The sequence below is a fragment of the Lissotriton helveticus genome, chromosome 5_1, assembly GCF_964261635.1.
Source record: "Lissotriton helveticus chromosome 5_1, aLisHel1.1, whole genome shotgun sequence".
Lineage (NCBI taxonomy): Eukaryota > Metazoa > Chordata > Amphibia > Caudata > Salamandridae > Lissotriton > Lissotriton helveticus.
Genome location: NC_136065.1, coordinates 1,695,924,711 through 1,695,938,006, shown reverse-complemented (window position 1 = coordinate 1,695,938,006; position 13,296 = coordinate 1,695,924,711). Strand labels below are relative to the sequence as shown.

The following is a 13,296-nucleotide window of genomic DNA, read 5'->3' as shown; positions in this document are numbered from 1 at the left end:
AACACTTAAAATTTACTTGCATGTTTCACTATACTAATTCAACACTAATCCTCTGTGGGTCCCAGAGTAGCGTGCTACTCGCCAAAAAAAAAAACCTTTGACGCCTCATCCGGGGTATTAAGTGCTATGCAAATGCAATTACAATACAATACAATATGCTAGTTACTTTACAGTTTGCTAGTAGAAATTTAGCCAAAGTTGCCAGTTAGAGCCAGTCATTCATGTTGTTTGTGCGTTATTCATCAACTTCCCTTAAACATGAACCCCAATGAAACAATGTGTGATATCATCACTGTGTTGGTTTCCTCTTTATAAACTACCCATTTTCCTCTATCCATCTAGTCGCTGGTGCCCAGATTTATAAGCCTTTCATTTGTGAGCGTATTCCTCTCATTGCATAAATAGCCTTTTCCAGATTATAATTTGCCAGCAGGCGAGAAACCCATTGAGGTAATCCGGGGGTGGGGAGTTGGGATCTAACCATGCCGATGCTATGCATGGACGGAGAATCACCATTCCAATAAACACTAAATCCTCTCCGATTTTCCCACGTATATCCTGTGGTACCCCAAGACCTATCAGGGACTGGGAGAGGGAGCATTCCACACCTAATGCCTCCTTATGAAAGTTGGTGATCTCCAGTTTCCATGCTACAGGAGGCAAAGATATGGATCAGGCCTGCCTGAAATAATGCACACATGGGGCATGATGTTCCTTTCCCAGTCCCCATTTGGCAGTTTGTTTTGGAGTATAGTATAGTGAAAAGCAAGTTTTGTAGTATTGTACCTGTAACCCGGCTGGAATTAAAATGATCTGAAAGAAACTGATTAGTGTTAGATTCCTTACCTTAAAATATCCCCAGGCGTCAGACTGGATCCGGAAAATTTTCGTCAGCAGTACCTCTGCGCGTCGGTAGGCGCCGTCTGCGGCTCCGCGTCCGTTGTCGGCGTCGTGATCGGCGGGATGATGTCGTCGGAGTACATAGACGCCGCTCTCGCTCGCTGAAGTCAGTTCTTCTTTTTTCCGCACCAGAAACGCAGATCCAGGAAGAGCAGTACTTCTAGTAATTTTTTGACTAACTTTTTTGATCTGTTTTGGATCTATTTTCGAGTCGACTTTGACTCCTAGTGCCGTAAGGATGCCTGGCTTAAAGCCGTGCGACGCCTGCCACCGCCTGATGTCGGTGACCGACCCCCACCGTCGGTGTCTCTACTGCCTCGGGCCGACCACAACGACAAGTTGTGCCCCGACTGCTGGGCCTTGACCTCGAAAGCTAGGCGGGAGCGGTCCTCTAAGCTTCTTGAGATCTGGCAGTCTGCACCGCGCCGCTCAAGGTCCCGGTTGAGGAGGAAGTCGAGGGACCGGTCGCGGAGCCACATTAGTTGCCGCTTGTCGAGCCATCACCACTCGTCGGGCTTCAAGTCCTCGGGTAAGTCGAGGCACTCTAAAAATGAAGTCGACGAGGCAACATCGCTCTTCCGACTCCCCTCGCCGCTCGCGTGATGCTGCTGAGGGTTCGGGCGGAGCCGCGGGTGTCGTATCCGGCCCCATACCCTCCGGTCCCTGGGCTGCATGCGACGCCGGAGGAGATACGTGATTTTCTCGTGGCCATGAGCACTCACTTCCCTCTGTCGAGGCCTGTCGGCGCGCCTTCGGGCCCAGCGGACTGGACTAGGGGCCCATGCGGGCCGGCGGCTTCGGCCCCGGCGCCGTTGTCGATTTCGGTCCCGGTGCCGTCGTCTACTTCGGTCCCGACGCTGCAGGGCCTCGAGGGATTACCCCGGGATCGCGGTCGACGCCAGTCGATCTCACGACTCCTCTGCTGGCGCCGACCCCGATGGTGTCGCTCCCGGCGCCGTCTTTGGACGACGCCATCCCCAGTTTCAGCCCTGTTAGAAGGGCGATCCCAGGGGAGACAGAAGGTGTCTAACTGACCGCCCCGAGACCCACCTTTCCTGATGGAATTGGCTGAGCGCCGTCGAGAGGCCTCCTGGGCGAGGCTCCTCTCCTACAATCGTAACAGCCGAGCAATCACACCACTACAAAGGGACACCACACGAGAGTAGATTCTTAAGAGTCTTTATATCAGGAATAAAGGCAGGTTCTCGCGGCAATATGTACAAAGGGATCGAGAGATCCTTAAAGTCTCGGTATCAGGGGGAAGGGGGTAGCGGGACAGTCTTGGTACCAACTGGTACTAGGGTACCCTGCGCACAGCTCTCAATCCTCGAGCTGGGGGGTGCAAGGAGCCGCGACGGCGTCAGCAGGGCTCTGAGGTTGGTTCAGCTCAGTCGGGCCGCGACAGCGTCAGCAGGGCTCCGAGGATAGTTCAGCTTGGTCGGGCCGCGACAGCAGGGCTCCGAGGATGGTTCAGCGATGTCGGGCCGCGACAGCGTCAGCAGGGCTCTGAGGATAGTTCAGCTTGGTCCGGCCGTGACCGCGTCAGCAGGGTTCCGAGGTTCCAGGCACAAGGGTTCTTTATCAGGATCAGCCGCTACGAGGTCAGCAGGGCTTCGACTCCAAGATACAACTGCAGTCCTAATCCAGGGCTGGCCCAGATATAGGACTGGAGTCCTTTGATGTCCGGACCTTTGCGTCTGGGGGTCAGAGGGGCCGGGATGAAGGTGTCCAGACACCCAGCAGGGGGGTGGAGTCAGCGCCCAGGGAGGCCGGAGGACGATCGATACCAGGCGTCCGGGGACGGCTGGGGGGCCATCGAAACTCCCCTCCTCCCGGATCCGTCAAGTGGCCACTCTACCATCTGGGCGGATCTTGGTGCCTCAATGTCGGGGCTTCGCTGGGGCCGCGGCCGGGGTCAGGCCGAGGCCATGTGCTCGGGACTTGATGGGCCCAAGATGGAGTCGGGTCTGAAATGGCAGCCCGGAGTGGTAGCCAGGACCTGCAGAGTTGGGGCGAGCATGGTTCGCCGGATTCCAGGGGGAAGAGCCGTTGGTTGCCAGGGGGGCTGTTCTCTTCGAGAGTTCGTGGAGAGTAGTGTCAGGGGGGGGCGACAGCGGGTCGATGGAGGGCCGGTGTCGTCCAGGGCCCGCCATGCGGGAGGGGTAGGACCGCACCACGAGGCCGGGTCCAACACACGTCCCCTCCAGCTGAAGGCAGGGAGAGTCACCCATCTTCTTGGGGGTTCTCCTCGCCGAGGCGGAAGAAGCGGGACAGGCCGTCAGCATTGGCGTGGTCGTTGCCAGGGCGATGCTCCACAGTGAAGTCCATCCCTTGCAGGGAGATGGACCATCGCAGCAGCTTCGGGTTTTCGCCCCTCATCTGCATCAGCCATCGCAGGGGCAGGTGGTCGGTCTGGACCCGGAAGTGGGTCCGAAGAGGTAGGGCCGGAGTTTCTTTAGGGCCCACACGACGGCGAAGGCTTCTCTCTCGATGGTGCTCCATCGTTGTTCTCGAGCCATCAGCCGCCGGCTGATGAAGGCCACAGGGTGGTCAACCCCCTCGGGGTTAATTTGAGATAGGACCGCTCCGATGCCGTGCTCCGAGGCGTCGGTTTGGACCACAAACTCTCGGCTGTAGTCGGGGGCTTGGAGCACAGGGGCGGTGCACATGGCAGCCTTCAGAGTCTCGAAGGCCGTCTGGCACTCGGGGGTCAAGTGTACTTTCTGTGGTTGCCTTTTGGAAGTCAGTTCAGTGAGGGGCCCCACAATGCTCCCATAGTCTTTTATGAAGCGCCGGTAATATCCCGTGAGCCACAGGAAGGCTCGGACTGCTGTTTGGGTGACCGGGGGCTCCCAGGCCACGATGGCGTCAATCTTGGGTTGGAGGGGAGCCACATGGCCGCTCCCCACTTGGTGCCCCAGATAGGTCACAGACCCTTGGCCTATCTGGCGCGTCCCAGTGGGGGCTGTACACCGCAATATCGTCCAGGTAGGCGGCACTGAACTCTTCTAGCCCCGCTAGCACTTTGTTCAGCAGTCTCTGGAAGGTAGCTGGGGCGTTTTTCATGCCGAAGGACATCACCTTGAAATGGAAGTGTCCATCGGGGGTCAAGAAGGCAGATCGCTCTTGGGCACCAGGGGTGAGGCCGATCTGCCAATACCCGACCGTGAGGTCGAAGGTGCTGAGGTACCTGGCTGCCCCCAGGCGATCGATCAGTTCATCGGCACGGGGGATGGGATGGGCGTCGGTCCTGGTGACGGCATTCAGTCCCCGGTAGTCGACACAAAACCGGAGTTCCGGAGGGGCGCCAGGGGCGGCGGCTTTAGGGACCAGGACAACGGACTGGCCCAGGGACTTTCTGAGGGCTCGACCACTCCCAGGGCTAGAATCTTGGCAACTTCGGACTGGATGCAGGCCCGAACTCGGTCGGGAACTCGGTAGGCCCGGTGTCTCACGGGCAGGCTGTCCCCGGTGTCGACATCGTGGACACACCACTGTGTGACCCCGGGGGTGAGTGAAAACAGGTCCGCAAACTGCCCCAACGGCTCTTGGCAGTCCTGGCGCTGTTCGGGTGTCAGGGCGGAGGAGAGGGGGACTCCCTCGACGGAGCCGTCCTTTTCAGAGCACCTCAGGAGGTCGGGCAGGGGCTCGGAGTCGTCTTCAGCTCCGTCATCTGTAGCTAGCAGCAGGCTCAGCTCCGTGCGGGCAAAGTGAGGCTTGAGCCGGTTGGCGTGTAAAACCCGAATGGGGTTCCTGGGGGACTCCATGTCCACCAGATAGGTGACGGGTCTCTTGTGCTCCACCACTTTGAAGGGCCCCGTCCATTTGTCCTGGAGGGCACAAGGTTCGACCGGGGACATGACCCAGACCTGCTGGCCCGGCTCGAACTCGATGGACGAGGCGTTCTGGTCATACCAGCGTTTCATCTCCTCCTGACTGGCCTCAAGGTTGGCCTCGGCAAGTTCCCGGAACTTCCGAGTCTGGTTGCGGAGGGTCAGGAGGTACCGGTAGACATCAGGCGGAGCATCTCGGACGGTAGTCTCCCAGCCTTCCTTGACCAGGCTGAGGGGACCTCGGACAGGGTGGCCGTACAATAGTTCAAAGGGGCAGAACCCCAGGGACTTCTGTGGCACCTCCCGATAGGCAAACAGGAGGCAGGGCAGCAGGCGTCCCATTTGCGGCGGAGGGGCTCTTCCAGGCCCTTGATCATCCCCTTGAGTGTTCGGTTAAACCGCTCCACAAGTCCATTCCCTTGGGGGTGATACGGGGTGGTGAACTTATATGTGACCCCGCATTGTTGCCACAGGGACCGCATATATTTCGATATAAAGTTTGTGCCCCGATCACTCACGACCTCTCGGGGGAACCCTACTCGGGAGAAGATCCCCATTAGCGCTCTGCCCACCACGGGGGCCGTTATGGTCCGGAGGGGGATGGCTTCTGGGTAGCGGGTGGCATGGTTCACCAGGACGAGGATGAAGCGGTGCCCCTGAGAGGTGCGGGAGTCCAGGGGCCCCACGATATCGATCCCCACTCGCTCGAAGGGGGTGGTCACCATGGGAAAGGGTTGGAGCGGGGCCTTGACTTTTCCCCCGCTCTTGCCGCTGGCTTGACAGGTCGGACAGGTCCTGCAGTGATTGTTCACATCGTTGCGCATTTTTGGCCAGTAAAAATGGGTCACCAGGCGGCTGTAGGTTTTGTCCTGCCCCAGGTGTCCTGCGAGGGGCACGTCGTGTGCCAAGTTCAAGAGGAAGTCTCTGAATCGTAGGGGGACCACCAACACTCGGCTGGCCCCCAGTTCGGCAATTTTCTGTTCGCTGTATAGGAGGCCGTGGTCCCAGTAGACCCAGTGGGACCCCAAGGTGTCCCCGGTGGCTTGAGCTGCGGCTTGCTGCCGGGTTTCCTCGAGGTAGGGACAGGCCTTCTGTTCCTGCCGGAATTGTTCTCGGGGGGGGGGCACCTTCCTGGCGCCATTGGCCTAGTTCAGGGATGTCGCCGAGCTCGGCGATGTCTTCGCGGTTGGGCTCCGGTGGCCCGGGCTCAGGGTCGGTTTCTTCATCGACGGCGGCCGGTGGCGGCGCGGGCCACTCCGGTTCTTCGGTCGGGGCGCCCTCGGTTGGTGCCGGGGCCCGGGCTGCCATGGATCGGGTGGTCGCGCAGACCCACTCGGGTAGGCCCAGCATCCCCAGATGTTCCCTCCTCTCGACTTGAGCCCAGGGGGAACTCTCGAGGTCGTTTCTGAGGAGGCAGTCCATGGGGGCGTCGTCCCGGACGGTCACCTTGAGCATGCCCGACACTCCTCCCCACTCGAAGGGGATTCGGGCCATCTGACACAGGGTCTCGGAATTGTCGGCGGCCAGCACGGGGCACAGCACGTTTGGTAGGATCTGTTCGGGAGTCACCAAGTGGCAGCGGACGGCCGTCACACTGGCTCCATTGTCACGGAGTGCTTCGGCCCGGCGCCCATTAATGTTGGCCCACTGACGGTATTTTTGGGTGTTGCTCGGGAGGGGAGCCCGGGGGATCATGTCTCTCTCGCCCAGACAGACTAGGGCCATGGCGGCTGGCTCCCACTCGGTCTGGTCCTCGTTGTAGACCTCTTCTTCTTCTTCTCCTTCCCCCAGGGCTGCGGCAGCGATCTGGCGGGTTGGTGGTGCCGGGACGCTGGTTCATTTGGCAGTGGGGGTCACTGGCAAAGTGACCTGACCGCTGGCATCTGTGGCAGGTAATGTTCGGGCGGGGCCCCGGCAGTGCTGGGTGGGGCCCTCTTCTGGTTAGGGATGGCGAAGTGTTGTTCTGGGGCGAACCCCGGGGCGGACTCCGGGGCGGCGCAGACGGGAAGTCTCGGTACCGGTTCTGGCGTCCTCCGCCGCCTCGCTGGCGGGGGTGCCCCTGGGTGTTCCGTCCTGATTCTCCTATCGGGGGCCGGGGGACCCGGGTGCTCACCCATCGATCGGCCTCGACGGCGAGTTTCCGTGGCTCGGTCAGTTTGCTGTCGAGTAGATGCTGCCTGAGCTCGACAAAGCAGTTGTTGGAGAGATGCTCCCATACGATGAGGTCGAACAGTTGCTCGTAGGTGGTTACTTTGCTGCCCTTGATCTACCCTTCCAGCGCCCTGCTATAAAAGTTCACGTACTCCACCCATGTGGTACCAGGGATCTTTTTGCAGTCTCTGAATCTCTGCCGGTACATCTCAGGGGTGAGGCCATAACGGGTGAGCCGGGCGTCCTTCATGTGATCATAGGAGGACATCACGTCGTCGGCCAGCTCCAGCAGGGTGTCTCTTCCTTCGCTGACGAATTTCCCCCATAAGCCGGCACTCCAATCTTTTCGGGGTATGCTGTGCGCGGTCATGGCGACTTCGTAGGCCTTAAACCACTGCTGGATGTCGTCATTTTTATAGTATTCCTTGACGACGTCCTTGGGAATGTGGACCTTCGTGTCGGCAGGAGGTGGGGGGCTTCGGTTCACAGTGGCGCCAGCCTCTTTGCTCTTGGCCTTGATCTCCAGTTCTTTGAGGCCACGCTCGTGCTTGAACGTGATTTTCTTTTCTTCCAATACTCTCTGCCTCTGTCTCTCCTCCAGGTCTCCTTGCAGCCGTAGTTGCTCAATGGCCATTTTCTTTTCCGCTAGCTGGAGTTCTCTGTCCAACCGGAGTCGGGGGAGCTCCAACTCGTGGAGCCGGCTTCTCTCTCGTTCTCGGGCGTCTTCCTGGGAGAGGCCCGTATCTCTGTTGGCGGTTCTTTCTTCCGCGGGGGCTGCTAAGGTTTCCTGGTGCACGTCGGGGACCGTGTCACCTTCGGTTTGGGGTGGTGTCGCTCTGGCCTCCACCCAGGTTTGCAGCGCTTCTTTAAAATCCTCTTTGGTACTTAGTCCGGTGGTAGCGATACCCAAGTCTTGGCAAAATTTTTGAGTTCTTTATGCGTGTACTCCTCCAATAGTTCCTGCTGGAACTCTGCGGTCGTTCCGGCTTCCTTAGCACTCATGGTTGCTGTGTGTCTCTGTTAGTAGTGGGCAAGTTACTCGCTGTACGATTTGCGTCGGCTCGGATCCCGTCTCCTGCCACCAATGTTAGAAGGGCGATCCCAGGGGAGACGGAAGGTGTCTGACTGACCGCCAGAGACCCACCTTTCCTGGGCGAGGCTCCTCTCCTACAATCGTAACAGCCGAGCAATCACACCACTACAAAGGGACACCACACAAGAGTAGATTCTTAAGAGTCTTTATATCAGGAATAAAGGCAGGTTCTCGCGGCAATATGTACAAAGGGATCGAGAGATCCTTAAAGTCTCGGTATCCGGGGGAAGGGGGTAGCGGGACAGTCTTGGTCCCAACTGGTACTAGGGTACCCTGCGCACAGCTCTCAATCCTCGAGCTGAGGGGTGCAAGGAGCCGCGACGGCGTCAGCAGGGCTCTGAGGTTGGTTCAGCTCAGTCGGGCCGCGACAGCGTCAGCAGGGCTCCGAGGATAGTTCAGCTTGGTCGGGCCGCGACAGCGTCAGCAGGGCTCCGAGGATGGTTCAGCGATGTCGGGCCGCGTCAGCAGGGCTCCGAGGTTCCAGGCACAAGGGTTCTTTATCAGGATCAGCCGCGACGAGGTCAACAGGGCTTCGACTCCAAGATACAACTGCAGTCCTAATCCAGGGCTGGCCCAGATATAGGACTGGAGTCCTTTGATGTCCGGACCCTCGCGTCTGGGGGTCGGAGGGGCCGGGATGAAGGTGTCCAGACACCCAGCAGGGGGGTGGAGTCAGCGCCCAGGGAGGCCGGAGGGCGATCGATACCAGGCGTCCGGGGACGGCTGGAGGGCCATCGAAACTCTCCTCCTCCCGGATCCGTCAAGTGGCCACTCTACCACCTGGGCGGATCTTGGTGCCTCGATGTCGGGGCTTCGCTGGGGCCGCGGCCGGGGTCGGGCCGAGGCCATGTGCTCGGGACTTGATGGGCCCTAGATGGAGTCGGGTCTGAAATGGCGGCCCGGAGTGGTAGCCGGACCTGCAGAGTTGGGGCGAGCATGGTTCGCCGGGTTCCAGGGGGAAGAGCCGTTGGTTGCCAGGGGGCTGTTCTCGTCGAGAGTTCGTGGAGAGTAGTGTCAGGGGGGGGCGACAGCATGTCGATGGAGGGCCGGTGTCGTCCAGGGCCCGCCATGCGGGAGGGGTAGGACCGCGCCACGAGGCCGGGTCCAACAAGTCCGGGTCCGGCGTCGGAATGGCACTGCTCGGCGCCGTCTCCGGCGTCGATGGGTGAGGCCTTCACCTACGACCCGGCTCCGTCATTCCTGCCTGTTTATCAGGACACGGAGGAGGAGGAGGACTGGGAGGGGTTTGAGGACCCTCTGGCGCAACAGTGCCAGTAGAGCCAGGACTGGGCAGATGAGCTGGGGGCGACCAGTGGTCTGGATACATCGCCTGACATTGGATTCATCTCTCCTCCCTCCGTGGCTACGGAGGAGGGTGCTACCTACGGTGTTGTGTTGTGCAGGGCAGCCAAGGCCTTGGCTCTTGATCTCCCTGCTGCGGCCATGAGGACTAACCTCACCGAGGTGCTTCAGCCGCCAGTAAGCTCCTCGGAGCCTCTGCTGCCGTTTAATGAGGCCCTCACGGACGTTCCGATGGGCACTTGGTCCAAGCCCTCCACAGTGCCCCCTGTGGATCGGAACGAGGCCCGACGCCACTGCCCGTGCTCCGGGCGACCCCAGCTTTCTGTCCGTGCACCCCACCCCCGAGATCAGACCTCTACATCCCAGACCGCTTTCCCGACCGCTCCCCCGGATCGGGAATCCAAAAGGTTTGTCCAGTTTGGGAAGAAACTGTTCTCCTCATTGAGTTTGGGGTTGAGGTCTATCAATACCGCTTGCCTTTTGGGCCGTTACACCCACTCCTTGTGGGACACGGTTGCGGACGTGCTACCCCAGTGTCCGGAGGAGGCCCGGGCACGGCTCGCCCAAGCCCTTGCTGAGGGGCGAGATGCTGCACATTATTCGATCAGGTGTGGACTCGATACCACGGACTCGCTGGGCAGGGCGATTTCCACGACAGTGGCGGTTCGCTGACAACCCTGGTGGAGGTCCGCCAATTTTTTGGGGGATGTCCATGCCTCGCTCATAGACAGGCCCTTCGATGGCCGTCACCTTTTTGGCGACAAAGCAGACAGTGCGCTTGAGCGTTTCAAGGACTCCAGGGCTACGGCCAAGTCCTTGGGCCTTTCTGGCCAGCGCCAGCAGACTTCTGCTTTTTGCCCCTTTCGTGGCCAAGGAAGGGGCGCCCCCACACGTACAGGCAGCCACAGGCCGCAGACCCAACCTCAACACGGTCGGGGACATGGTAACCGCCGTGGGGGTGCTGAGGGACAGCGGCAAGGTCAGTCCACATCCACTCCAGCAGCATCTGCCTCAAAGCCTTCCTAGTCCGACCTTTCAGGCCTATTCAACGCCAGTGGGGGGCAGGGTCCGCCATCACCTCTTCCACTGGCGTACCATCACTTCGGACAGGTGGGTGCTGTAAATCGTCCGAAGGGTTTACTCCTTCCCCTTCGAGGCGACCCACCCCCTCAGCAATGCCACCGCAGTACCACCGCGTGTCGGGGGATCAGTTACAATTTCTGCAGAAGGAAGTTACGGCCCTCTTGACCAATGGAGCCATCGAGCTTGTTCCTGGGCCAGAAGTAGGACATGGTTGCTACTCCCACTACTTTCTGGTACACAAGAAGGAGGCCTACGCCCTATCTTGGACCTCCGGAGCGTCAACGGCTTCCTCCGGAAGGAGAAGTTCAAGATGCTGACTTTGGCTCAGGTCCTGACTGCCCTAGACCCTGGAGACTGGATGGTAGCTGTTGGACCCGGCCTCGTGGCGTGGTCCTACCCCTCCCGCATGGCGGGCCCCGGACGACATCGGCCCTCCATCCAGCCCGGGTCGGCCTCGGGCACACCTCTGCACGCCCTCCAAACCACCAGATCCGCCACCCGGCGGCCCACAACCACTGACACGGCACACTCGGGCCGCCCCAGCATTACCGGTCCGGTGCCCACCCCGGACCCTCATTCCAGGCCTGACGGCATCTTGGGCCCATCACATCACAGACACGTGGTCCCGGACCAGCCGCGGCCACGGCCCCAGCGAGCCCGCCATCGAGGCACCAAGAACCCTCCGGGTGCTAGAGTGGCCACTCAACCAGAGACAAGGAGAGGGGAGTTTCGATGGCTCTTCAACCGTCCCCGGATGCCTGGTTTCGATCGACCTCCGGCCTCCCTGAGCGCTGGCCCCAACCCCTGCTGGGTGTCTGGACACCATCATCCCGGCCCCTCTGACCCCCAGGCGAGAGGGTCCGGACATCAAAGGACTCCAGACCTATATCTGGGCCAGCCCCGGAGTAGGACGGCAGTTGTATCCCGGAGTCGAGAAGCCCTGCTGACGCTGTCGCGGCTGACCCTGAGACGAACTCCCCTTGCTGCTCTACCTGGAACCTGCTGGCGCTGCCGCGGTCCATCTTCGCTGTAACCACCTTGGAGCCTGCTGGCGCTGCCGCGGTCCATCTTTGCTGTAACCATCTTGGAGCCTGCTGGCGCTGCCGCGGTCCACACTCGCTGAACCATCTCGGAACCTGCTGGCGCTGCCGCGGTCCACACTCGCTGAACCATCTTGGAACCTGCTGGCGCTGCCGCGGTCCACACTCGCTGAATCATCTTGGAACCTGCTGGCGCTGCCGCGGTCCACAATCGCGGAACCATCTTAGAACCTGCTGGCGCTGCCGCGGTCCACACTCGCTGAATCATCTTGGAACCTGCTGGCGCTGCCGCGGTCCACACTCGCTGAACCATCTTGGGACCTGCCGGCGCTGCCGCGGTCCACACTCGCTGAACCATCTTGGAGCCTGCTGGCGCTGCCGCGGCCCAACCTTCCGGAACCCCCCAGCCGAGGATTGCGAGCTGTGCGTAGGGTCTCCTTGCAACCGACCATCTATAAGACTGTCCCGCTACCTTGCCCCTTGCCACGAGACTTTCCAGATCTCGGGATCTGCTGTATATATTGAAACGATACTTATTGCCCGATAAAGATTGAAAACTCTATCTATGTGTGGTGTATATTTGTAGTGGTGTGGTTACTCTGCTGTACGATTCTAGGAGAGGGCCCTCCCGTCGGAGGCCTCTCGACATCGCTCGGTCCCTTCTCTGAAGGAGGGGTAGACCTAGGGGTGGTCAGTCAGACACCTTCTGTCTCCCCCGGGTTCGCCTTTCTAACAGTAGCGTTGGACTTGCAGGATGCATATTTCCACATCCCCGTCCTGCCGGCCCACCGGCGCTACCTGCGGTTCACGATAGGCCACGAGCACTTTCAGTTTACCGTGCTCCCCTTCGGCCTCACCAGTGCCCCTCGGGTGTTCACGAAAGTGATGGCGGTGGTCGCAGCTCATCTGGGGTTTGTCTTCCCCTATCTCGACGACTGGTTGTTGAAGTCTGGCTTGCCCCAGATAGTTGTCTCCCACCTCCAGACTACGGCCGACCTCCTGCACTTGCTGGGGTTCTCCATCAACGTGCCAAAGTCACACCTGTGCCCCTCTCAGAAGCTCCTTTTCATCGGAGCGGTTCTGGATTCAGCGCAGTTTCGGGTTTAACCTCCCGAACAGAGGGTTCGGGATATTCAGGCTCTGATTCCGATCTTTCAGCCTTTATCCCGAGATTCGGTCAGGTTGACACTGCGGCTCCTGGGGCTGATGGCCTCCTGCATCCTACTGGTGCATCATGCCAGGTGGCAGATGTGGGCTCTGCAGTGGGAACAGCATCAGGGCAACATGTCCGATCACGTCCTGATCTCAGAGGGCACTGCGAGATCACTCTCCCTACCCCAACCGGAGCACGTAGTAGTGACGGATGTGTCCCTCCTGGGATGGGGGGGCCACATGGGAGAGGCGGAGATCAGAGGCCCCTGGTGGAGTCCCGGCTCCATATCAACCTTCTGGAGCTGTGGACGATCTGACTTGCACTGAAGGCATTCCTTTCCTCTGTACGGGGAAGTGTAGTGCAGGTGTTCACGGACAACACCACCACCATGTGGTACTGCAACAAACAGGGCGAGGTGGGGTCGTGGCGCAAGGTCTCTTTCAGCAGTGGGGAGAGCCTTGGTTAGATCTATTCGCCACCGAAGAGAACGCGCAATGTCATCAGTTCTGATTCGCTTTTCGTCGCGAGTGGAGCTGCGGTCTGTTGTACGCCTTTCCGCCTATACCACTTCTGCCCAGAGTGCTGAAGAAGATCAGGCGAGACCGGGCCCAAGTCATCCTTGTGGCTCCGGACTGGGCACGAAGATACTGGTATCCCGAGCTACTCAGCATGTCATTCGATCCCCCGATTCGTCTGCCTCTTCAGGAGGACCTTCTGTCGCAGCAGCAGGGGACGGTCCTC

General features: G+C 59.9%; 1 protein-coding gene across 2 annotated transcripts in view; it reads left to right on the top strand.

The window, feature by feature from the left end:
* RNF31 (ring finger protein 31) overlaps positions 1 to 13,296 on the top strand; it is a 482,477-nt gene that overhangs the window by 227,718 nt on the left and 241,463 nt on the right. The window lies entirely within an intron of this gene.